General features: G+C 42.6%; 1 protein-coding gene across 8 annotated transcripts in view; it reads right to left on the reverse strand.

Annotated features, from left to right (window-relative positions):
* MCTP2 (multiple C2 and transmembrane domain containing 2) overlaps window positions 1–15843 on the reverse strand; it is a 242141-nt gene extending 226298 nt beyond the window's left edge. The window contains exons 1-2 of one of the 8 annotated variants that reach the window (XM_072798342.1): window positions 12998–13064; window positions 10989–11019 (exon numbers count right to left, since the gene is read on the reverse strand). The gene's annotated coding sequence lies outside the window, so the exon portion shown is untranslated. Of the gene's footprint in view, window positions 1–10988; window positions 11020–12997; window positions 13102–15671 lie in introns of those variants that run through there. The other 7 variants (XM_072798305.1, XM_072798333.1, XM_072798352.1 and 4 more) reach the window with 7 other exon arrangements.
* Window positions 15844–23914: the final 8071 nt, after the last annotated feature.

A 23914-nucleotide genomic window follows, 5' to 3' on the forward strand; every position in this document is an offset into this window, starting at 1 on the left:
TTAGTCCATGATCACAGGTGAAGAATAGACAGTTTTTGCACAGTTGCAGAGGATGACAACTAGAGGTAACATAAAATGTCAACATACTACAAGCTTAGACAATTTTGTAGAAATATACACACATGTAGACAGAATGACCGCTAATCTTCATTAATGCAGCCATTAAAATTTATTTCTCTGATGCTATGTACCTGGAAAATGATTCAGAATTTTAAATGGAAGACATACAAACTACAAAATTATACCTAGGCTATATTTACAGCACTGTATAATGATGTAAAAGCATGAGCTAGTCTCGTAGAAACATGGAAAAAATTTTAATGCCTAGTTTTTACAAAGCAGAAGATATTTGTTTTTTTTTCTTAATTTTAAAAATTGTATCCCCTTTAGTATTGACATGTCATTTTGTATAATGAATACACAGGAAAATAAAAGTGATGTATGCATTGGTATTTTGTATATATGTGTGTGTGCATTCCTCGAACAGAAAGGAAAAGTTCAATCCAAACTCATCTTGGATGACAACCACATTTCTGATGGCCAGCTCAGATCAATGGATGGTAGCTGCCTAAAGAGTGATTATGGCAAATGATTCTGAGGCTCAATGGGAAACATGATGTCATCAGCATGAGAATCTGCCCCGAGCTTCAGGAAAGGGAGCAGTGGCTCTAGGCCAGTGAATTACCATCTCTGTGTAGCCACTAATATCAGAAACATAGATCCTGCCTAAGGACTAAGAGTATTCTACAATTTTCCTTAAAACAATCAACCTGAGAGGCCTTGACAACTCAAACATGATATAGCTAATTAGTTCTGGTCCAACAGCCAAGATACAAGAGTCCAAGTATACAGTTTTAGAATTAATATTCTAGAAATAAATTCCCTTTTTTTCAAATATTTTATTTATTTATTCATGAGAGACACAGAGAGAGAGAGAGAGAGAGGCAGAGACATGAGCAGAGGTAGAAGCAGGCTCCATGCAGGGAACCCGATATCAGACTCGATCCCAGGACTCCAGGATCACGCCTTAAGCCAAAGGTAGACGCTCAACCACTGAGCCACCCAGGTGTCCCTAGAAATAAATTCTTAAAATTGAATGTAGTCACTTCATTCACCTGATACAAATGTGTCTGAGAATTACAACACTTATTTAATCTGATCTATTAGTCGGTTGTTATAATTCTTATTTATTGGCAATTAAAGGTTTTCATGTTTACGGTCTCCATACAGAACAGAAACTTCCAGAGGGAAAACAACCTATATAAATATCTATCTACACAAGTGTTTGAATAGCATACAGGTTTAATACGTTGTTTGGTAAATTTCTGTTTTCCTATAAAGTTGTAATTGTGTATTATGATTATTTTCTACTCTGAAGGACCAAATAATATTGTCCTGTACTTAGTCAACAAATACAGAGAAGCAACTCAAGTCACTATGGCAGCAGGGTCTACAATGCTAAATGAGTTTCCACTTCGCAAAGCCTCACTGGCTGCTCTGATTCATTTTCTATAAATACTCAATACAATTCAAGCTTCCTAATTGACAGAAAAAGGCTAAAAATAATCCATAGTTGAAAAGAGAAAAGCTGAATGAAGAGGAAGCTCTTATTTCTAGCAGGTGTCTTGACACAACTGAGAATAAGACAGTGTGTCATGTACAGAAAGCTACAAGTGTCCTGCAAAATCACATATGCTTTAGCCAAGAAAGGAAAGTTAAAGCAAGCCTGGCCACAGCTCTGGGCTCACTGGAACCTGCCAGTGTAATCAGCAATTGAAAACAGAAGGAGCGCTTGCCGGATGCAGTTTTGTTGACTTGGGTTTGCGTACAAGAAAGAAGGCTCAGAAAAAAAAAAAGGGAAAGAAGGCTCACTGAACCCACAGTGAGGAAGGACCTCACCCGGTGAGGCCATCCTTTCCGTGATGTTCAGTCCTACCAGGTCTGACAGTAACAACTGCAGTAAGGAGAAAGGAGCAGCCCCCTTTTCCAAGGGGAAAAATGGGTGCAGCAAACATTTGGGTGAAAGTCTAGGGATTTTGTTTTGTTGGTTCAGTCCTCTTAGTGATATAATCTGTTCTCCCTACAGATCAAACACGTAGCTCTCTTAGGTCTAGATCAAGCATCACCTCCTTTGGAAGCCTTACCTTATTTTTACTTTTAATTTTTTTAGAGAAAGAAAGAGTGTGTGTGAGTGCAGGGCTAGGGAGGGATAGAAGGAGGGGGAAAGAGTGACTCTTAAGCAGGCTCCAAGGCCAGCTGGGACCTTGATTTCACAACCTTGAGCTCATGACCTGAGCCAAAATCAAAAGTCGGACACTTAACTGACTAAGCTACCAATGTGCCTTGAATGTCTTACCTTAACCTTAACTCTAATCCTAACCCTCACTTTCACCCTGACCTTGACCCTTTGGTATGAAACTGCACTTCTGCACCATTATCTCTCTCCACACCTGACATTCATCATGGCCTTCATGATCAAAATTGTCTCACCAGTTGGTTTATTTGGTCTCCCCTATCCACCCTCTCCCCCACAATAATTAACTCCTCTGAAGAGATGAGACTGTGTTTGCCTAGTTCACCCCTGCATTGTTAGCACCTAGAACAGTACCTGGCACACAGCAGCTAAGTTTTAATGAAATGAATGAATGAACTCATTCAGAGGGCAAATTCTCCCTACCACTATCACGACTGAATATTTATCAGAACTCCCATACCTGAACAGAGGCCAGTATATCCCACCAACCTAAAAAGTTTCACAATCGTTAAGCTTTTCAATAAATGTTTCATTATTAAATAAATAATGTTGGGTAATATATTTCTTGCTCTGTCATAAGGTGTGTGAGCAGCTTCATGTGCCAGCTACAGAGCAGTACATCAGAAATAACAGCCAAGTTCAAAAAGGGTGTTGCCTGTGTTCTCCTCTGGGATTTTAATTGATTCTTGTCTCACATTTAGATCTTTCATCCATTTTGAGTTTATCTTTGGGTGTAACATGCTTCTGAGGATGGAGTACATTTTATCTGTCTGTGCATCCCATCTGGATTTCCCCAATCATTTCGTAAATGGAAATAATCTACTTTTCTCATCACCTTTACAAAATCAGTCAACAAGTTGCCAACAAAGCCTCTGAACTCCAGCAAAGAAAGAAGCTCACAGAACCAATCTCTAAACTATCTACCAAGAGCTGACAGGCCCTCGAACTGAGCATGCCTGCAAGTCTACAAGGCCAGCCATGGTTCTCTCCTCACATCAACATTTGGATTTCAGTAAGCTGAGATATTTTTTTTTGGTCTTGAGACAGCTGGTGTCCCCAACAGGAGAAAAGGCAACAGGTGAGATCTCCAAGACACATGCCTGATGAACTGATTGACATACACTCACTCACCTCTGAACTAATCCAAATGTCTGAAGCAAATATGGGAAACTGCCACAGATGAATGAAAACGAGTCATATACACACCCAACCAAGGCTTTCCTTGCCTGTCACTTAAGAAGGTTTTTAAAACATAAAGAGTATCTCCTACACTCGTGTGCAGTATGGTTTATTTGAAGACTATATTTCTCTACCTGTTAGTGATGCATTAAAGTGACATTTGCCCAGATCATTGAACTTTTTGTCTCAATATGCAAAGGAGTTACTCTCTATCAGAATGTAGTCAGTGCACATTAGTATTTATGTGGCATTCTATTACAGCCGCATCTCTCAAATGAAAAGGTAAAGAACACTATTATCAATATTAAAACCATCTGTCTTTTAAAAAGGTTATATTGATTTGCCCCCCTGCTTCTCGGATTCCATCAATGCCAGTGTCAGCTCGATGAAGTGGACACCATCCTATGACAGCTTCAATTGATAATTCCCCAATGAACTTTCCCAATGTTCTATAGTCTCTCATGACATGCACTTTGCAACTCATTTCATAGAATATCAGCTAGAAAAAGGCTTGAAGAAATAATGAAACATACAGAACAAATCTCCCCACTGATTTAAAATGCTGCGAATGAGTTTTTAAATATGATACAATTGTTAGATTCTATTAGGACCTGTGAACATGACATAGCATAGTTCTTTAAAGCTAAAATGAACCTCCTGCCATCAATGTTGACCAAAAAAAAAAAAAAAAAAAAACAGCAGCAGCAGCTACATGGGGTGTCAAGCACGAAACTTTAGGTATGCTGTCCTTTAATCCTTATAACCTGATAATGCAGATACTATTAGAAGCCTCATTTCACTGATGGGCAAACTGATGCATAGCTTAAGCTACCTGCCCAATGTCACACAGTTAATATGCTACACAGCTACATGCAGGCCTAGTAGCTCAACTGTATGTTCCTGTTCTTTTGTGTCATTTTGTCCCTCAGTCTCCATCACCTAACTTCCCACTCATGGTCTCCGTTCCTAAAAGGGGCAGCATTATAAAGAGTCTATCAGCAAAATTAGAGGAGGCCATGCAGTGTGAGAGGAACAGACATCAATAGTGCCCATCTTGGGGCACCTGGGTGGCTCAGTTGGGGAAGCATCCAATTCTTGGTTTCGGCTCAGGTCATGGTCTCAGGCTCATGGGATCAAGTACCTCGCGGGGCTCCTACTTGAGCACGGAGTCTGCTTGAGATCTGCCCCCTGTTCTTGCTTGTGCACATTCTCTAAGCATAAACAAAATCTTTAACAATAAAAACAAAATATAGTCCTAGTCTCTCCCCACTGACCTCTCTAAGACCTGAGAGTCACTTACTCCCCATCCTTCCAAACTCAAGTCACATTTTCCCTCTACTTCTCAGACCAAACGGAACTTGCCTGTCTTTAAAACTCTCTGCTCCCAAAAGGGTGCCCTGAATCATCTTTTCAGAAGATCTACCTTGACTCTCCATGGAGACATGCTTTTTGAAAGCAGAAACCACTTTTGTTTTTTCTCTATTGTTCCATTTAAACACTAAATCCTTAGCTAATCGATACTTTTTTTTTTCACTTCTCTTTTTGAGCAATCAGAAATGTAGGCTGTGAACCCAATGAAGCCATTAGGTGTCACCTTCCAAAGTCAACCTTCTAAGGTATTAATCTGTCCATACACATTTTGGAAACATTGTCTGGTTTCCCCGAGGAGTAACTGGGCTTTCATCAAATTATACTATAATCACCAAGAAAATGCTAAATCCAGCACACAATCAATGTGCGCATGTCCAATATCAGCTTTCTAACGTCAAGACTTACTTAAAAATGCAAAAGGGAAAAACACCTTAAAAGCAAAAGTAAAAACCTAAAGTTAAGGGAAAAAAGGACATAGCGTCTCAACTCTAAAAATAAGATCCTCAAGTTGGGAAAAGAGGACTGGATTTAGATCTTTTTTTTACTGCTCCCTAAAATGTATCTCAAATTATAAAGTATCCAGTATACATACACGAGGCACTCTGCAGGGATTATTGCTAAGATCCACAGCACCCCTAGGTAAGTATTTGCAAACTCCATTTTACAAATGAGAAACCAGAGCTTTGGAGACATTGAAGTCCTGAAAATAGCAGAGCTGATATTTGAACCCAGGGTTTGTCTGAGTCCAAAATTGGGGCTCTTCTCAGTAACTGAGTCATGGTGAGTCAAGGGAGCCACATGTGAGTCTCTATCATTGTCTTACTGGAGTAGAAGTTTCTTAAGTGATCCCATTCCATGCCTACCTCATCTGCAGTGGCCTCCAGGAGGGCTTACTGAATGGAAAGAAACACCTGGACACCTTCCTCTCTAATCATTTCAAGTAGCATGCACCAGAGTACTAGTTCCCCTGATTGCAAATAGAGAAGACGTTTGGCTGATAAAATCTAAATCTAAAAATAAATACCAAGACTTTTTTAAAGTTTTGGCAAGTTAAATTCAAAGCATTTTTAATATTCTCATGTCCAAGGATGAGTCTGTTTAAATGACATTTTAAAGACAACAGAAAAAGGTCTGTTATCCCTGCATCCAATTAACCCTGGGAATATTTTTTCAAGGTAAGCCTTTAGGAAGTCGTAATTGTGCAGAGAGGCACGCGATGAAAATGACTCAGCCCAGACTAGATAACTCCATAAGGGAACTACTAGTAAGTTCCTGGTGCTTATTAACAGAAAAAAATACATATTCATATATGAGCACATAGTATGAATATATGTGTGTATGTAAAAGCAGTTTTGCTCTATACTACTCCATTAATGCTTTCTCAATTTTAAAAGCAGCCATAAAACCAATCACTTATAAGCACTAAAACAGCTCTAACCCACAGCCACTAGCAAAAAAACAACAATAGAACAACAAAAAATGTCATAGCCAGGGGCTGGTTTCCAATCTGGCTAGATTCAGGATGTTACTTCAAACCAGGGACACTACCAAAATTATATCAACAAGACATCCAGAATTGCTCAGCCAAGTTTACATTTAAAAAATAGTTTAACAACAAACAATAACACTCATCCTTTATTGCATATCATGAAACAGACTGACTTCCTTTTTTTGAAAAAAAAAAAAGATGTATCTATTTGAGAAAGAGAGAGTATGAAGAGGTTGTGGCGCAGATTATTTTACATTATGCAAGACAGTTGGAGTAATGGAGAATCTGAAGAGAATCTGAAACAGACTTCCTGCTAACCAGGGAGCTCCACAGGGAGCTCAGTCTTACCACCCTGAGATCATGACCTGAGCTGAAACCACGAGTCAGACACTTAACTGATTGAGCCACCTAGGCGCCCCTTAAATAGCCTAACTTCTAATCGAAATGAATACAGACAACACTGATGGGTGCTCTACAAAAAGGCACATGAGACTGTGTTGGGTGGGGCATAAGGACAGGTGCTGGGTGTATCCTGCTGGATATCCATGAGGACACTTTGGTTATATCCTGCTGCTTCCCATGGCCACCACATCAGCTTCAACAGAAAGGTAAAATACAGTCCTAGAGGAAGCGGAATGATAGAGCTTGAAATATGTATTCTCAATTTCCTTCCATGTTCTAAAAGAACATAGGCTGTCAATCTAGATTAAAGGTTTCTAAGAGGTAACTCAGAAATCAGAAGTAACTCTAGCTTCTCCAAGACCACAACAACCAGAATATCAACCCTATCTATATACCATGGACCCTTAAAAGATCTCATTTGGGCTTAGTAGTTATAAATGAATGAATAGCAAAAAATAAGTAAATGATTAATTTTTTAAAAAGTCCCTAGATCCAATCAACAGCACCACAAGAATTTTACGTGGGTTTTAAAAGAGTAACCTCTGTATATCTTTAAAAGCTGACATTAATTTAAAAAAACATAAAAAAACACAATGAAGTTGTTCTCATGGAGTTGTTCTCACCAGGAATTAACCATGGAGTCTACATTTAAGTGACTGCTTTGCTTTGCAACACAAATTTATTTATCAATTATATTTAAGGCATCACTTGGGTCAGATGAGAAAGAGACCTTTTCAGAGCATCTAGCTTCATGTATTCACAATCAGGAAATTGTCTAATGTGGTATATTTATCAAGATCCTGCCAAATCCATCTGCAGAACAAGGTTTAGCAGGATTCCAAGGTTTTATCGATGTGGCTTTTAAAGCAGCCTCTGTGGTGAAGTGTTTCAACTCCGCATTCAGCCTGAGAATGCACAGAGTAGCAGCTTCCAAATCCATGATGCAGAGAAATATCAGGCATCTTAGTTGTCATGAGTTTTGGAGACTCCTTAGTTTTGGGGTTAAAAAACTTCACCAGAAAATAAGTCAGAATGGAATGGTTAAAACAGTCCTGGCTTGGGATGAAATAGTAGGGGAAAGAAAAAAAATAAAATTCCAATCAACTTGGCAACCCTGTACAACTTACATGGCTTCTCTGGGTGTCAGTGTTCTCATCTATAAAACGGGGATGACTCCTAACTAGCATAGTTCCTAAGAACAAGAGATGCTCCCACCTGGTAGAAGGTCAGCAATGCCAGGTAGCTGGCACATGAAAAACACACCTTCTGAGTCCACAAGTCCTATGAACCAGGGGAAACAAAAAATTTCTTTTACCAAAATTAAAAACATCGTCAATGAAAAGGCACACATTGGCAATGAAGACAGAAACTAAGTAATCAATTATTGATTTACAGTCTTGAGCTCACAGTGATAAAGGCATAAAATTGGCACAAAAGCTGAAAGTTGGAAAGAAAGTAGTTAACAAAGCAAACTAAATACCAATCTGTTATTGACCAGGGCAGCACCTACTTGTTCAAACTTTGCTTTTTAATCACATAAATAGTTCATGATGTTTAGAAACAATTTATCATGTACTTTCTCAGTCCTGTCCTGTTTTGTGGTTCAAATATTAACAAAGGAACCTTCCTGAGAACCCTCTTTCTCATTCCTTGCTAAAGCAAAATGTCTCTATACCAGCTCAAACAGATTTAAGAGAAAGAAATGTCAGAGAAGTCCTGCCTGTTTAGACAGGCCTAAAGTGCTGAAAGCAATTTCCGCCAAAGATTCCTTACAATATCCAAAAACACTGAACTATATGGGAACAAAGTGCATGACAACCATACAGCGAAGAAGGAAGTTAGGTGACACAGGGGTGCCTGAGTGTCTCAAGTCATCATCTCTGGGTCCTGGGATCAAAGTCCCACATGGGGCTCCCTGTTCAGCGGGGAGTCTGCTTTTCCCTCTCCCTCTGTCCCTCCCCTCTGCTCATGCTCACTCGCTCTCTCTTCCAATCTCAAATTAAAAAAAAAAAAAAATCTTAAAAAAAAGGGAGAGTGACACGAAAACTTGAAAAGATGGGAGACAGTTCAGTATAGGGTCTCTTCCAGCTACCGACAAGAATTCTTGCTCAAGTGAAGCATGTCACTATGAGACAAACAGCGACAGACACATTGACCAGACAGACTGACCAGGTGAAGGGAAGCAAGCCCTCAGCACCTCAGCTCCCAGCTTATTCATGAGGGAGCAACAGGTGGTAGAACTGATCCCTAAGGCCATTTTCAGACTAGCAGCCTATATATGCAGTGATTATTTTACATTATGCAAGACGGTTGGAGTAATGATGTTGGTTACTGTGGCTTAGAAATAGTGTCCTTTTCTGATATATGAAGTTTGCAAACTGAACACCCACATCTTTCACAATGCTAAAAGTAGCCCCCTCCCACCACCCCCCAAAATACAAATTATTACATACCACCACAATCATTACTTTTGTTTGTTTCTGGTCTGATTTGGGTTTTGTATTATTTTTGTATCATCACCTCAGTTGCCTCTTAGCTCTGAACGTGGTGACAGGCACACAGACAAGTTTAATACTTTCTTTTCTATGTTTCCTGATGAGGTCACGGCCTCTCGTAAAGATGTCTGCCTCTGAACAGACAAAGTTGATCATGAACTTCCAGTTCCTCAAAAGCACCCATCCATCGACTTCTGAAAACCACCTCTGTGTTCTTTCCAAACGTTGTTCCAAGCCTGAGGCCCTTCCCAGAGAGATCTCTGCCCACCCCTGGCTAACTCCAGCTGACCATTCCTGCCCAGTGCAGGCAGCCCTAGTTCTGGAGGCTTCCCCAAGGCACCCGGTGCCTTACCCTTAGCAAACAGCACACCTTCTGTTGACACTAGTTAAGTTGTCCAACTTTCCAACTTAGCTGTAAGCTCTTCGGGGCCAGGGAACTATCTGCCTGATTCACAGCAAAACCTCTAGCATATACTCTGCCTAATACATGCCCCATTAATGGCTTTTGGATAAAAGAACACATATTTATTTCAACCACTTCATAACACGTGTTTTAAACAAGCCTTCAGCTCAACTCTTAGCACCTAAGGAAACCTAATATCCTGTATGAAAATTAATCTTGTAATATTAGTATCAGCTGCATCTACAAAATAGTGCTGGCTGATCTGTATGACCTATAGAATGGCCCGGTTAATTTATGTGTGTGTGTGTGTGTGTGTGTGTGTGTGTGTGTGTGTATAACTGATTAAAGGGATAGATGACAAGCATTTCACCCTATGATAATTATATGGGTTCAAAATCCACAAACTTCCAACAAGCTCCCTATCACTGTCTTGCTCTGGCCAGCCTTGTTTGCTATGCCACAATGCCGCCCTCCTCCCAAGGCCCAGATCTCAAGCAATCAAGCACACACAAGGCCAGAGTGAGCAGAGAACTTATCTCCACCCTCTCAAGAATGAGTGGAAGTAAGCCTTCTTCACCTTTCACAGCAAAGGAACTGGAATTTGCACCTACCCTACCGACGCCAGGAGAAATGTCCACACCACATTTCCTTGGTGACCTGCTTCTGGCTTCTACCCTCTCAGAAGACAGCATTATTCAGTTGTTGATATTACTCAATCCGTTGAATTATTCAGTTGTACTATCTGCTGCATTATTCAATGCACCCAGATCTCTACCTTGGAGTCATCCAGACATTTCAAACTCACGATGTTCATAAAACTCATTAATATTCTTTGAAAACAATCGAGTCCTGACTTGCAGAGCTGGCACCAACCTAGGGGCCCAAGGCACAAACCTCAGCCCCAATGCACCTGGCTCTCCTATCATCCCTGTCCACCTTGTCACTTCCGCAATCTCCCAGATAATCTCTCACACCCTTACACACCTCTGCTTCCCTATTACCTAAGCCAAGTCCTATAACCATTCTCCTGAGCTAAGAAAACTTCATAACTCTTTCCCTGCTGACTCACTACAGGAATTAGGGTGTCTGACTCCATTCAGTCATAGCACTGCAGAACAAGATTTTTCCTTACTAGTCTGTACGGATCGTATCTATCTGGCCACCACTATACCTTCTGGTGCCTGACATTAACCCTTGGGGCAACGAGGCAGGCAACCGATGACCACGTGAATGAATGAATGCATGGCTAAGATAGCTGGCACTCTCAGAATTAAATTCTGCTGCCTGCCCTAAACTCAAACTAATGTTTGTCTAAACATCTAACTCCAGAGGAGAAGTGAAGATTCAAGAACCCAAAGGCAAAACATCATTCGACACACTCACACGTGTACTCACATCTATAGGCATGTTTTCTTTCCCACGCTTCCTGAAATGATGGAGGTATTCCATGGTGAAATGTGTAGAATTGTGGAGAACAATTATTAAAAAAAAAAAAAAAAAAAAACACAACTGTGAAACTGCAAAGCTCAGCTCTTCTAGATACCTTCCAGGACATCATGGACACACACACCATCATCTTCAAGCCCTCTGTGTCCTGGACAGAGAGGGAGCTGGCCTTTAGGAGGCCCCCTGCTAACACCCAAATGAAACCCACTTTACAAAACACAGCTGCCTTCCACAATCATGGAGAAATCCATGTGACCCTATAATCATGCCAGGGAAGGAGGCAACTTCTATGTTACTCAATTACATATATGCAATCATGTCCATTGCTTATGAAACTTTAGAAATCCACACTCAAACAGAATAACAACATGCTACCTTCCTCATCTGGCAATTTGCCCCTAGAGAAAAGCCTGTTAACCCCAAGTGGTCAGCAAATGACTGTGGCTGTCAAAAAGGGCCATTCTTGGGGTCTCTAAGTCGTCTTCCAGCCTCTCCTACAAAACCCACACATGACAAGGATGCAGATGAAAATTTGCCCAGGCAGAAAGAGCGGGAAGTTGCCAGAATCCTTACTCAAAGGCTTCCCAGTTGCGTGCCCTAGAACAATACCCTGGTCTCTCTGGACCTCAGTTTTCTCACATTAAATGGAAGTGACAACAGCCCAGCATTGTGGGGTTGCATTTGTGATTAAAAGAGTGCCTTTTTTTTTTTTTTAAGATTTTATTTATTTATTTATTTATTCACGAGAGACACAGAGAGGCAGAGAGGCAGAGATACAGGCCGAGGGAGAAGCAGGCTCCCTGCAGGGAGCCCGATGCAGGACTCAATCCCAGGACCCTAAGATCAGGACCTGAGCCAAAGGCAGACACTCAACCAGTGAGCCACCCAAGCGTCCCCAAGAGTGCCTATTGCTTAGCACAACATCTGAGTATAATCTGAGTGCTCAAAAAATATCAGTGATCACGATACTCATATCACAGTCATAATATATTAGCATTAGTACGAATCCTGCTCCCCTCTTAGCATTGCCACAGGGGATTCTAGGCCCTACCGGTTCTCTGAAAAATGAAGAGCAGCGGTTCTCAAACTTTAGCACACATGGCAATCGGCAGGAGGGCTTCTTAAAATGCCCGTCTGCTCTGCTTCAGACAGAGCTTCTGATTCAGAGTGTCTGGGATGAGGGCTGAGAACCTGCATTTCTAACAAGTTAAAACCAGCTGTGTGGATTCAGCTGGTCTGGAAGAAGCACAGACTAAGGGGCCTCACTGCATCCCTGGAGGAGATTGTGTGTGGGTCCAAACCTCTGCTTTCTAGAGCCTTCCACATGCCTAGAAGGCCCTCCCTGAATTCTTACATCTTGGTTACTCCATCAATAATTCCAAACTCAGCCCAAGCAATCAGGAGCTCTCCAGGCTCCAGGCCAGCACCTAGGACACCATTGTGCCATCACAAAATCAGCTCCATGAGGCTAGGAGCTCCCTGGCAAATAGGACCTCACCATAGTCAGTGCCTGGGACATAGAAAACCCTCCATGGGGACGCCTGGGTGGCTCGGTGATTAGGTGTCTGCCTTTGGCTCAGGGCGTGATCCTGTAGTCCTGGGATTGAGTCCCTCATCAGACTCCCTGCAAGAAGCCTGCTTTTCCCTCTGCCTGTGTCTCTCTCTCTCTCTCTTTCTGTGCCTCTCATGAATAAATAAATAAAATCTTAGAAAAAGAAAAAGAAAACCCTCCACAAATGACGACTGGGAGAGCCAATAGCCAAAGGCATCCCTGGAGAGCCAAGCAAAGTAAAAGGTTCCAGAAGCCAGTTCTGGGCCTTCCCCTCAGGACTGCTCACTAGATATGAAATGTCCTGAGTCCCCGATAAGCCGAGTATCCCTCCCACTCCAACCACCAGCCTCTACTCTGCTCAGCGAACCATGAGTTTTTTGCCTCCAATCACAACCAGTCCTCTTACTCTTTGAAGGCTATGAAGCTTCAGCTTCCAGTCTCTCGCTCGCAGAGGCCCGTACAAGTGCCGCAAGCTGCTAGGAGATGCTGAGTGTTCTCAGGGAGAGAGGGTTGCAATCAGGAAGCATTTTTATGTAAGCATTTCTGGTAAACTGCCCAAAAAAGATCTCAGCAGAAAGTGAAAGAAACCTCTAGCAAATGATTATCATTTATTTTTTCCATTCTAAATAAGCATTCACTTTCATCACTAATTTTGCATTATTTTTTTCTTAAAAAGGATCCCCAAATAATTTGCCTTCCAGGTGTCACAAAATCTAGATCTGTCCATTTCACATCTCACACATACCACATTCGCTGGCCCTTTGGCTTTTCTGAAAATTTCTCTAAGTCACCACTCTCAGCCCCTTCATCAGAAAATCTTAACCAAGCCAAGCAGGCTTCTATAAACACATTCTAGGCAGGATTTCAAATACTCTTAGAGGAGTTCAAGGTGTATTGTTGATTGCACTGTCAAATGAAGACAGAGAAGATAAAAATTGTGCCAGACACAACCCACGCAGAATGTATCTTACCTGATCTTCCCAACACAGGCAAAAAGCCTCTCTTCCTCCAAAGAAGACACTTTTTTTTTTCAATATCTTAAAATAATTTAATTATGAAACCCTTCAATTCATAATTACTAACAATTATAAGGAAGGGTTTAAGAAAACAAGTGCTCTCCATGTCAGGAAATATTATTTAAAATTCTAAGGACTATTTTCATTCTCACTCTTCACAGTATGATAATTATAGTTTGAAAATCACTTTTGCAGTTTACAGGACTCTAAAGAAGTAATCAGTTGTCATGAATCATTCACTCAAAGGCTAAATTAAGAATATTAGGATTCCTTCCCAAATAAGTGTACTGCAGTACCCTACACTTCTAGAGATAGATATAAGGAAAAATAGATATATCTTTTAAAATAAGTGTTATATACATTCATGCATGATTATAGATTCACACACACATACACAAAGTCCTTTCTAGGCAACAACAGGGGCTTCTATTCATCTGGAAGAAATGGAATCAAGCTGAAATATGTTAAAGGATATGAACAATATGAAAATTAACTGTTACTTCAATGTGTTACACACAAGGAATGTGTACTTAGAGAGTTTTACTGATTTATCCCACTTGGATAAACTGGGTCCTTAAAAAAAAGTGAAGAAAGACAATAAATTTTATATTTGGAACCAGCTGTTCATCTTCTTGTCCCAGACAAGTTCATCGTTTAGCCACACATACAGAATGAAAGCAATACTCATTTTATTCATAACGGTCACTTGTACTGACATGGATTGCTTTATGAATATAAATTTGAATTATTTTTCATTAAATATGCCAGATTTACACTGTATGTCTCACAGCACCATGGAATAGTGAAAAAAACGTGGGTTTTGCACTCAGAAATATCCAGCTTTAGCTCTCAGGTTTACTAATTACCTTGAGCAAACTGCTGGGTTCCTCCCTGTCTGGATTTTCACCTGTGCACGGGGAATGCCATCTATCTTGTATATTTTATGTAACAAGATAAAGTGCCCAGCATAAAGTGGGTGGTACAGGATGGATTCCTAATAACTTTATTTTAAAGATGATTTTGTAGTCCTAGTCAGTTTGGATGGCAGACTAGGCTAATGAAGGCTACTCTTCAAAGACACACATTCTCCCTGCATTTAAATGCATTTTACCCTAGATTAAAGAGATGCCGCCGTGCCACTGTTCTCTTGGAGCACCCACCTGTGTGGAGAACGAGTGCCCTGAATGCCCCCTTTGTATCAACACCTGTGCTACCAAACAAGCACACCAATCCGGCTCTCGCAGAGGTTCCTCCTCAAAAGGCATACAACAAATATTTATTGAATTGAAATGCTGCTGACCCAAGAGAAAAATGAACGCTAATGTAAATCATAATCCACAGACCTGTTTGCCCATTCAGTGGGTTGGGAAGCAGGTTTTGTAAAGTTCCAAGGTTCACCTGGAAGCCGTTGGGTAACTCTGAGTGGCCCCTGCCAAGGTAACCTCCAGTCCACACTTACGTAAGTGCCTGCACCGCTGACACCCTCAGACGTCGCACAGAAGTTCCTTCAGGTATTCTCACCCCTTTCCGGAAACCCAACCATCTCTAAAAGCCATCAGCGCCCCATCTGCTTGACAAATGGACAAATGCGGAAGCAATCGCCTTTCAAGTTCACCACCACTATCACCCCGTATTGGGTTTTGGTGTTTTGGGTTTATTTTTTTGTTTTTTGTTTTTCTTCTTTAATGTGCAAGACACTCTGTCACCTACACAATCATCCCAAGGCTTTCTGCTCCTGTGCCGCTGCGCCCAGGTCTGCGCGAGGAACCCAAGCTGAACCTCCAGGTCTCCACGAGGGGAGCGCATCACATTCCAAATGAGGGTCTAACTTCTACGGAGGACGTCCCGGCGGTGGCGGTGGCGGTGACCGCACTGCGCCCCGAGGACACCAACGGTGTGTCTCTAAAGGAGCCAAGAATTCCTGGGGCGGGCTGCCAGCCCTCCGTGCGCTCTCCAGGACACCCGGCTCCCGCACACCTTTGTGCATCCCTGAACCCGCGGCTCCCGGGAAGGGGCTTCACCGAATTCCCATCCTGAACCCTCAGGGTCCCCCAAAGTCCTCACCTCGAGGGTGAGCAGACGCCCGTCCTGAGGGGGGGCCGGCGGCGACCCCCGCGCCCCTCCCGCGCGCACCTGCCAGGTGAGCCCGGCGCCGCCCTCACCTGTCCGGCGTGCGCCCCGCGGGGCTGCCGAGGGTCCGGCGCGCCGCCCTCCCCTGCCGGCCCGCCGCGGCCGCCGCTCGCACGCGCAGGAGCCGCCGGGACGCGGCGGGGCGGGGGCGGGGACGGGGGCGGGGGCGGGGACAGGGCCGCGGCCGCCGGCTCCCTGGGGCCCCGCTCCCAGCCCCGCCTCCCGGGGGCGGGGGCGGGGGCGGCCGCGCGTCACCTAAGAGCCGCCTCGCCCTGAGCGCCTTCCGCGGCGGCCGTGCCCGGCTCCCGAGGAGAGGGCGGTGGAGGACGTGCCCCGGCGGGCGGGGGCCCTGGGAGCGGAGTTCAGAGTGGGCGAGGAGGGCGCGTGCGGCTTGCCCACTGACCGCCGCCGAGGGCTGTGCCTTCGCCGGACCCGACACTCGGGGGGCGGCTCGGCGGGGAGAGCGCAGCCCGCGTCTCAGCCACCGCATCAGGCCCCGCTCTAAGCCCGTGCCCCGTGCGCGCGACTGTGGGTGCAGGCGCCCCCACCCTCCCCCCGCGCTGAGCTCCTCGTTTGGGAGCCTTGGTCCTGGTCTGGGAAGATGAGGCCGGATTTCCACTCGCCCTCGGGGGCCCTCAGAGATGCCTGGCGCCGATGGCCGATGGCCGATGGCCGATGGCCGGTACTGAGGCGTTCGCAGATACTTGCCCTTTTGCCTTCCCTGTCTTCCCCCTCCCTCTCCTCTTCCTGCTCTTCTCTTCCCGCACTTTATTTACCCTGGATCTCTGCCTGCTCAGTTGCTTTTACCCTCGATGGAGGGGTGGGTATCTGCTGCGTGCGGAGTCCGCCCCGCGAGGCGCTGGGTGGTTTAGGAGGAGCTTGTGCAGGGTCTGATCCCTGCCTCCCGGGAGGTCAGGACTACACACTCCTCCACCCCCACGAAACAGTGGAAATTCGATACAAGAGTAAGAGCGGCTAACCTGGGTGTGGGACACACCTGGCGGCCTACGGTTGCGGGAGTGGGTGGCCTCGGAGCTGGAGAGTTTAATGGAAGTCATCCGTGGCTTAGAGCATAGGCTCCCGAGTCAGGAAGACCTCACCAAATCCTGGCTTGGCAACTGATTGCATAAACCCGGGAGTTCACTTAATGCCTCTGCATTTCCACTTTGCCTTTAAGAAATTGAGATTCAATAAATGGTGCTGGGAAAATTGGACATCCACATGCAGAAGAATGAAACTAGACCACTCTGTTTCACCATACACAAAGATAAACTCAAAATGGATGAAAGATCTAAATGTGAGACAAGATTCCATCAAAATCCTAGAGAAGAACACAGGCAACACCCTCTTTGAACTCGGCCATAGTAACTTCTTGCAAGATACATCCACGAAGGCAAAAGAAACAAAAGCAAAAATGAACTATTGGGACTTCATCAAGATAAGAAGCTTTTGCACAGCAAAGGATACAGTCAACAAAACTAAAAGACAACCTACAGAATGGGAGAAGATATTTGCAAATGACATAGCAGATAAAGGGCTAGTTTCCAAGATCTATAAAGAACTTATTAAACTCAACAGCACAGAAACAAACAATCCAATCATGAAATGGGCAAAAGACATGAACAGAAATCTCACAGAGGAAGACATAGACATGGCCAACATGCACATGAGAAAATGCTCCGCATCACTTGCCATCAGGGAAATACAAATCAAAACCACAATGAGATACCACCTCACACCAGTGAGAATGGGGAAAATTAACAAGGCAGGAAACAACAAATGTTGGAGAGGATGCGGAGAAAAGGGAACCCTCTTACACTGTTGGTGGGAATGTGAACTGGTGCAGCCACTCTGGAAAACTGTGTGGAGGTTCCTCAAACAGTTAAAAATAGACCTGCCCTACGACCCAGCAATTGCACTGTTGGGGATTTACCCCAAAGATACAAATGCAATGAAACGCCGGGACACCTGCACCCCGATGTTTATAGCAGCAATGGCCACGATAGCCAAACTGTGGAAGGAGCCTCGGTGTCCAACGAAAGATGAATGGATAAAGAAGATGTGGTTTATGTATACAATGGAATATTACTCAGCCATTAGAAATGACAAATACCCGCCATTTGCTTCAACGTGGATGGAACTGGAGGGTATTATGCTGAGTGAAGTAAGTCAGTCGGAGAAGGACAAACATTATATGTTCTCATTCATTTGGGGAATATAAATAATAGTGAAAGGGAATATAAGGGAAGGGAGAAGAAATGTGTGGGAAATATCAGAAAGGGAGACAGAACATAAAGACTGCTAACTCTGGGAAACGAACTAGGGGTGGTGGAAGGGGAGGAGGGCGGGGGGTGGGAGTGAATGGGTGACGGGCACTGGGGGTTATTCTGTATGTTAGTAAATTGAACACCAATAAAAAATAAATTAAAAAAAATAAAAAATAAAAATAAAAACAGTCATATGCATGGCATGTACAAAGCCACTGTAAGCTGAAGAAAACCACTAAGGTAAAAATCCCCCACAGCCACAGCCTACTGTAATATCCCCAAAACATAGATCTGTCTGCCCTAGTCATCTGAGAGCCTCTTTATTCATATATCCTTTGTTCCCAAATTATATTTCTTACTTGGTTCCAGTGTTGAGATTCAAGTGGCCCAATAAATAGCATACATAAAAAAAAAAAAAAAGAAAGAAATTGAGATTCAAATAATAGCTATCTATCCTATAGATTCTGAGAAGTAATTAAATGCTTTTCCTAAAGTACTTACCACGGTATCTAGGCCAATGCTCCGCACCTATTAAACGTTGGCTAATGATAATAATGATATGGTAAGAAATGGAGAGGACCAGGAAAAAAAAAAAAAAACATTTCGAACACATGAGAACTCGGGCAGAGGCAAAGCTGCCACTTTCATGAGAAGAATACTTAGAGTAGCAGCTTCCAGTAAATGAACAAAACCGCTCACTGATTTCTGGGTTCAGCATATAACACGGGATCACATTTAATTTTCACAAACCTGTGAAACAGTTTATAATATCCATGGTTTAAGATGAGGAAAATGAGCCTCAGAACCAAGAAACTGGGGCACCAGGGTGGCTCAGCGGTTGAGCATCTGCCTTTGGCTCAGGCTGTGATCCCAAGATCCTGGGATCAAGTCCCGCAACAGGCTCCCTGCAGGGAGCCTGCTTCTCCCTCTGCCTATGTCTCTGCCTCTGTCTCTCTCTGGGTCCCTCATGAATAAAAAAATAAATAAGACCTTTAAAAAATAATAAAGAACCATGAAATAACACGGCTGACGATTATGAAACAAGCAGCGTCAAAGCAGAGTTACCTGAGGCCTATGGCAAATTTAGACTTTTTCCACCGGGGTCTCCCTGCAGGCTGCATTTCTAGCCTTAGAGAAGGAAGGAAACCAGAGGGAAAATAAAAGATACACGAAGGAGGGAAAGATCAGTAAATAGGAGAAATAACAACCGTATCTTGGAAGCCAACTGCCACTTAATACAACAGAATTAAAATAGTAACTGAACCCACACACAAAAAAGGTTTTTACATCCAACTCCCGCCACAATGGGGTTCCTGTTCTGTGGTTCCTAAAGCCCAACCACAAGTTGAAAAAAAATGACTAACAGCATTTTCAATCATTAAATGCTGCAGAAAGTGAAACATCTAAAGAGACAGAAATCTAAGGTCACACCTCCTCATCTCTCACCACAATCCCTTCCTCTGTAAAGCTTCCTTGAAGGTTTGTGTGTATGTGTGTGTGTGTTTTACTTGTCCAAATATATCACCTGCGTCTTTCTAGCATGTTCCATCCAGGAAATAACATCATTGCTTTGACCAACTTAACTTCACTATGTAACCACTAGAAGCACTTAGGACAGCAGCTGGACTCATGTATTTAGCTGGTAAATTTTCAATACGCTGTTTTAACATTGAATTTATTTATTTATTTATTTATTTATTTATTTATTTATTTATTTATTTATTTAGTTTTTACTTATTTATTCACGAGAGACACAGAGAGAGGCAGAGACACAGGCAGAGGGAGAAGCGGGTCCATGCAGGGAGCCCGATGTGGGACTTGATTCCCGGTGCCCAGGATCACTCCCTGGACTGAAGGCAGCGCCAAACCACTGAGCCACCAGGGCTGCCCTAACATTGAATTTCTTGATATAAATAAGTTTTGGACCGAGTTTATAGGCACAGTCCATGCTGTTGGAATTGTTACTTTTTAAATTTTTTATTTTATTTTATTTATTTATGATAGTCACAGTGAGAGAGAGAGAGAGGCAGAGACATAGGCAGAGGGAGAAGCAGGCTCCATGCACCGGGAGCACGACGTGGGATTCGATCCCGGGTCTCCAGGATCGCGCCCTGGGCCAAAGGCAAGTGCTAAACCGCTGCGCCACCCAGGGATCCCGGAATTGTTACTTTAAAAAAAAAAAAAATCAAAATCTCCCCATTACTCTGTTTTTGCCTTCTTAATTCACATGAACATCAAGATACGTGGCCTCTGAAAAAAAAACAACTCTATTGTGGATATGATCTTTGAGGTGGGGATTTCTCACAGTCCACATTTAGATTAGAGTGCCTACCTGAGAGTGCCTAACACACTCTCAACTGGCAGGAGACCATTCAGGAAGGTCAAAGCAAGGAAGGGAAAAGCATCTAATTGCTTTTAGATGCTAGACAGCATATGCTTGGCTGCATGGTGATGTAATAATTTCACCTTTCTTTTCCATTTTGAATGGAAGATGTGTCTTCTACAGATCCCATGTGCTCCTTTGCCACCACAGCTGATGCTGCCTGTCATATTTCAGAAGTGCTGCAGTGGAGGTATGTTAGCAATGTCACTGTGCCTGTTTGACTGAGCAACAGTAATTTAAATAGGACAAGTTCAGAGTTGCCGAGAATCTCTGCCCATGGAGTTAAAAGAGCTTTTTCTAAAAGAGAGGATCCTGTCTGTAAAAGCACAGGATCTAAAGCCCCAACTCTTCTCTGCTCCTGGGGAATCACAACAGGACTCCTTATACCATTCCACCAGAGCTGGCCATGTGGTCAGTCCAGTCCAGCTCTATTTGGAGGACTCAGAGCTCATCTTAGGAGTACGAATTCCTTGAATGACTAAGAAAAAGGTTTGCACTATCTGCTAACAATGACATAAAAGCTTCATACCTAGCATCACTCACATTTTCCTGCATTGGTGCTTCTTGTCATTTCTGAGCCAAAAGAAAAGCTGAAGTAGAAAAACAATAGAAATATAAATATCTAGACCTAGACCTTCCAGGAGGTGAAATCTACATCATGGTTAAGGCAAAATGTAATCTACTATCCAAGTGGCAGGTGTTTAGACTGTGCCAGAAGGAAGCATATGCACTTTGCCACATGGCCTTGAGAAAATGGCATCCCTTTTATTGTTAGTTCAGATCATCTTTGTTTTTGTATTTCTGTTTGGTTTCTTCCTATCATATAATTGTCATGACAGTTTATAGAAAACATATCCCCTTTTAATAGTGACAGGTGTAGAGAGACCACACTTGGTGACTCACTCCAGACTTAGTTCTGCCACTTAACTAACTACATATTTTCCTGCAGTTGGTAAGAAAAGAAAAGGGGGGGGAAAACAGTGGTTGGTAGGGTTTCAGTTTCTTATTTTTTTAAAGACTTTTTTATATATTCATGAGAAACAGAGAGAGGCAGGCTCCATGTAGGGAGCCCGACGTGGGACTCGATCCCGGGACTCCAGGACCACGCCCTGGGCCGAAGGCAGGCACTGAACTGCTGACCCATCCAGGGATCCCCAGGTTTCAGTTTCTTAAACAAAGGAGTGGTCCTAACAGAAAAGGAGTCTTACTTTTTAATTACTCAGAGGAAGACATATTATAAAATCTTTCTTTGAAACCAACCGACATCAACATTTAATTGTCTTATCAATGATAAGCCTATGTAAAAAATTATTTCAAATACCCAGACATATTTTTAACAAAGCTAATTAGCTGGAAATGTTCACAAGTAATAAGTTGCTCAAAGTTACATTTTCATAGAAATTATAGTTTTCAAGGGGGAGAATTTTTATGGCCAAGATGAATATCTGGTAATAGTTGCTTTTAGAAAGTTAAAATTATTGGAGACATAGTAGGGTAAATCTTAGAGCCATAGTCCCCCATTTATCAGATAATTAAAACAGACCCAAATTTTCTTTTTCAGGTGAAGCTTATCTTTGCTTCAAGATTACTCCCTCGACACCGACATTTTTATGTCTGGTGATGCAAATTCCATCCAGTGAGCTCATTGCTTAAGCTTTCCCCCGTTTAAATCAGACCAAGAGATCATTTCATACAGTACAGCACTGCTCCGGCCCCACACAGAATCACTTTGTTGGATTGTTCTCTAGTATACTGTCATTGGCCCTAGTTTGGAGGACCTTAGAATCAGTCTTGAGAAATGTGTTGTTGAATTTGCACTTGGAATGTTGGCCAAGGTAATTGTTCTTAAAATCCTGGTGCTTGGGACTCCTGGGTTGCTCAGCAGTTGAGCATCTGTCTTCAGCTCAGGGCATGATCCCTGGGTCCAGGATGGAGCCTCGCATCAGGCACCTTGCAGAGAGCCTGCTTTTCCCTCTGCTTGTGTCTGCCTCTCTCTCTCTGTGTCTCTCATGAATGGATAAATAAAATCTTAAAAAGAAAAAAATCCTGGTTCTTATTTTAAGATGATCCAAGGTAGAAGTTGTCAGTCATCTCCGGAATGCAAACCTAGGCTTTTCCACACACTTGGTTTATTTGCATCCCCTGAATTCTACAAATAGCACCACCCAGTTGGTTTTCCTCTCTAATTTGACTACTAAAATGCTCAGAGTGTCCTACCTCTGCAGTGCTTTTTTGTACATTGTGTAACAAAGTCATATTTTTTTCACCTTTCCTGTTGTAAGTCTGAGATGGAACCAAAGGAATTTTCAGGGCCAGATTATTCGAATAATAATTTTAGATGTACATTCATTGACACATTCGCCTACATAACTTACATAGTTTGAGTAGCTACCATGAGGGCCACAAACAAGGATGCTCACAGGAGCCAGGCTGGTGAAATAAATGTGTGACTGGGCACATCCAAAAAAAAAAAATAGAGACTTTCACAAACTGCAGAGGTCAGGCCCACCTAAAGGATTCAAGTTCATTTATTAACTCTGTGTTGGCCAGGTAATGCAGGTGGCTAGAGGTCACGTGACTGTTCATAACCCCTGACTAAGGATGTGTCAAGCTCCAAGGTAAACACTATGGATCTATATAAATAAGATATGATTGCTCCTGCTCATGCTCCTGGGCTCACAGTTTGTTGAAGAGGAAAACCATTGAAACAAATAAGCACAATAGCATGTGAGAAGAATGAGAGTCTAGTAGCAGCACCTATAGGGTCCTCCAAGTAGAGAGTCAGGTGCAAGAGCCCAGGGAGAAAATACACAGGGAATTAGTAGACACAATGACAGGCCCAAGAGCTGAGAGAGGAGATCCTCATGAGTGAATCTTAGCACACACCACTGCATGGAACACACTCTCAACCGGCAGGAGACCATTCAGGAAATGAAGCAAGACCTGTCTATCAATATTTCCACGATTGTTTACTCAAGTAATCAGAAAAAATAAAATACAGATACATAGAAAGAAATATTAATACTTTTCGTTGAGGGCATTAACAAATTTTGGACTCGAAGTCTCCAGGCTATGTTTGTGAGTGCTGGGATATATAATTTGGATAGGTTTTTATTTATCCAGCCTCTAATTAATGGCTGTAATGATGACCTACAAAGAAAATACAGAATCACTAATTAGTGGATGGAAAAGTAGTCAGGAAATACATGGGACTTTATTAAGTGCATAAGAATAATATTTTCAAGCTGACTAGGTAAACAAATTACCTGCTTTACTGATTTTTTTAGGTCATATTTATAGTGACTATTGTATCGTTCCGAGAAAATCTGGGCTCAAAATAAAGAATAAAATAGTAAGAAATTTGACTTTAACACTAAATGAATTTCTTAAGTTCCATTATATATGTGCTCAACTTTTTTTTCTTATTAGGGAACACCTAACTATATTCAAAAATTATACATTCTGTTAAGGGCTTACTCTTAAAAAAATAACTTTGCTTCTAAGTTTGAACTTCCTATTAGGCTGAT

This window comes from Canis lupus, chromosome 2 (assembly GCF_048164855.1).
Source record: "Canis lupus baileyi chromosome 2, mCanLup2.hap1, whole genome shotgun sequence".
NCBI lineage: Eukaryota > Metazoa > Chordata > Mammalia > Carnivora > Canidae > Canis > Canis lupus.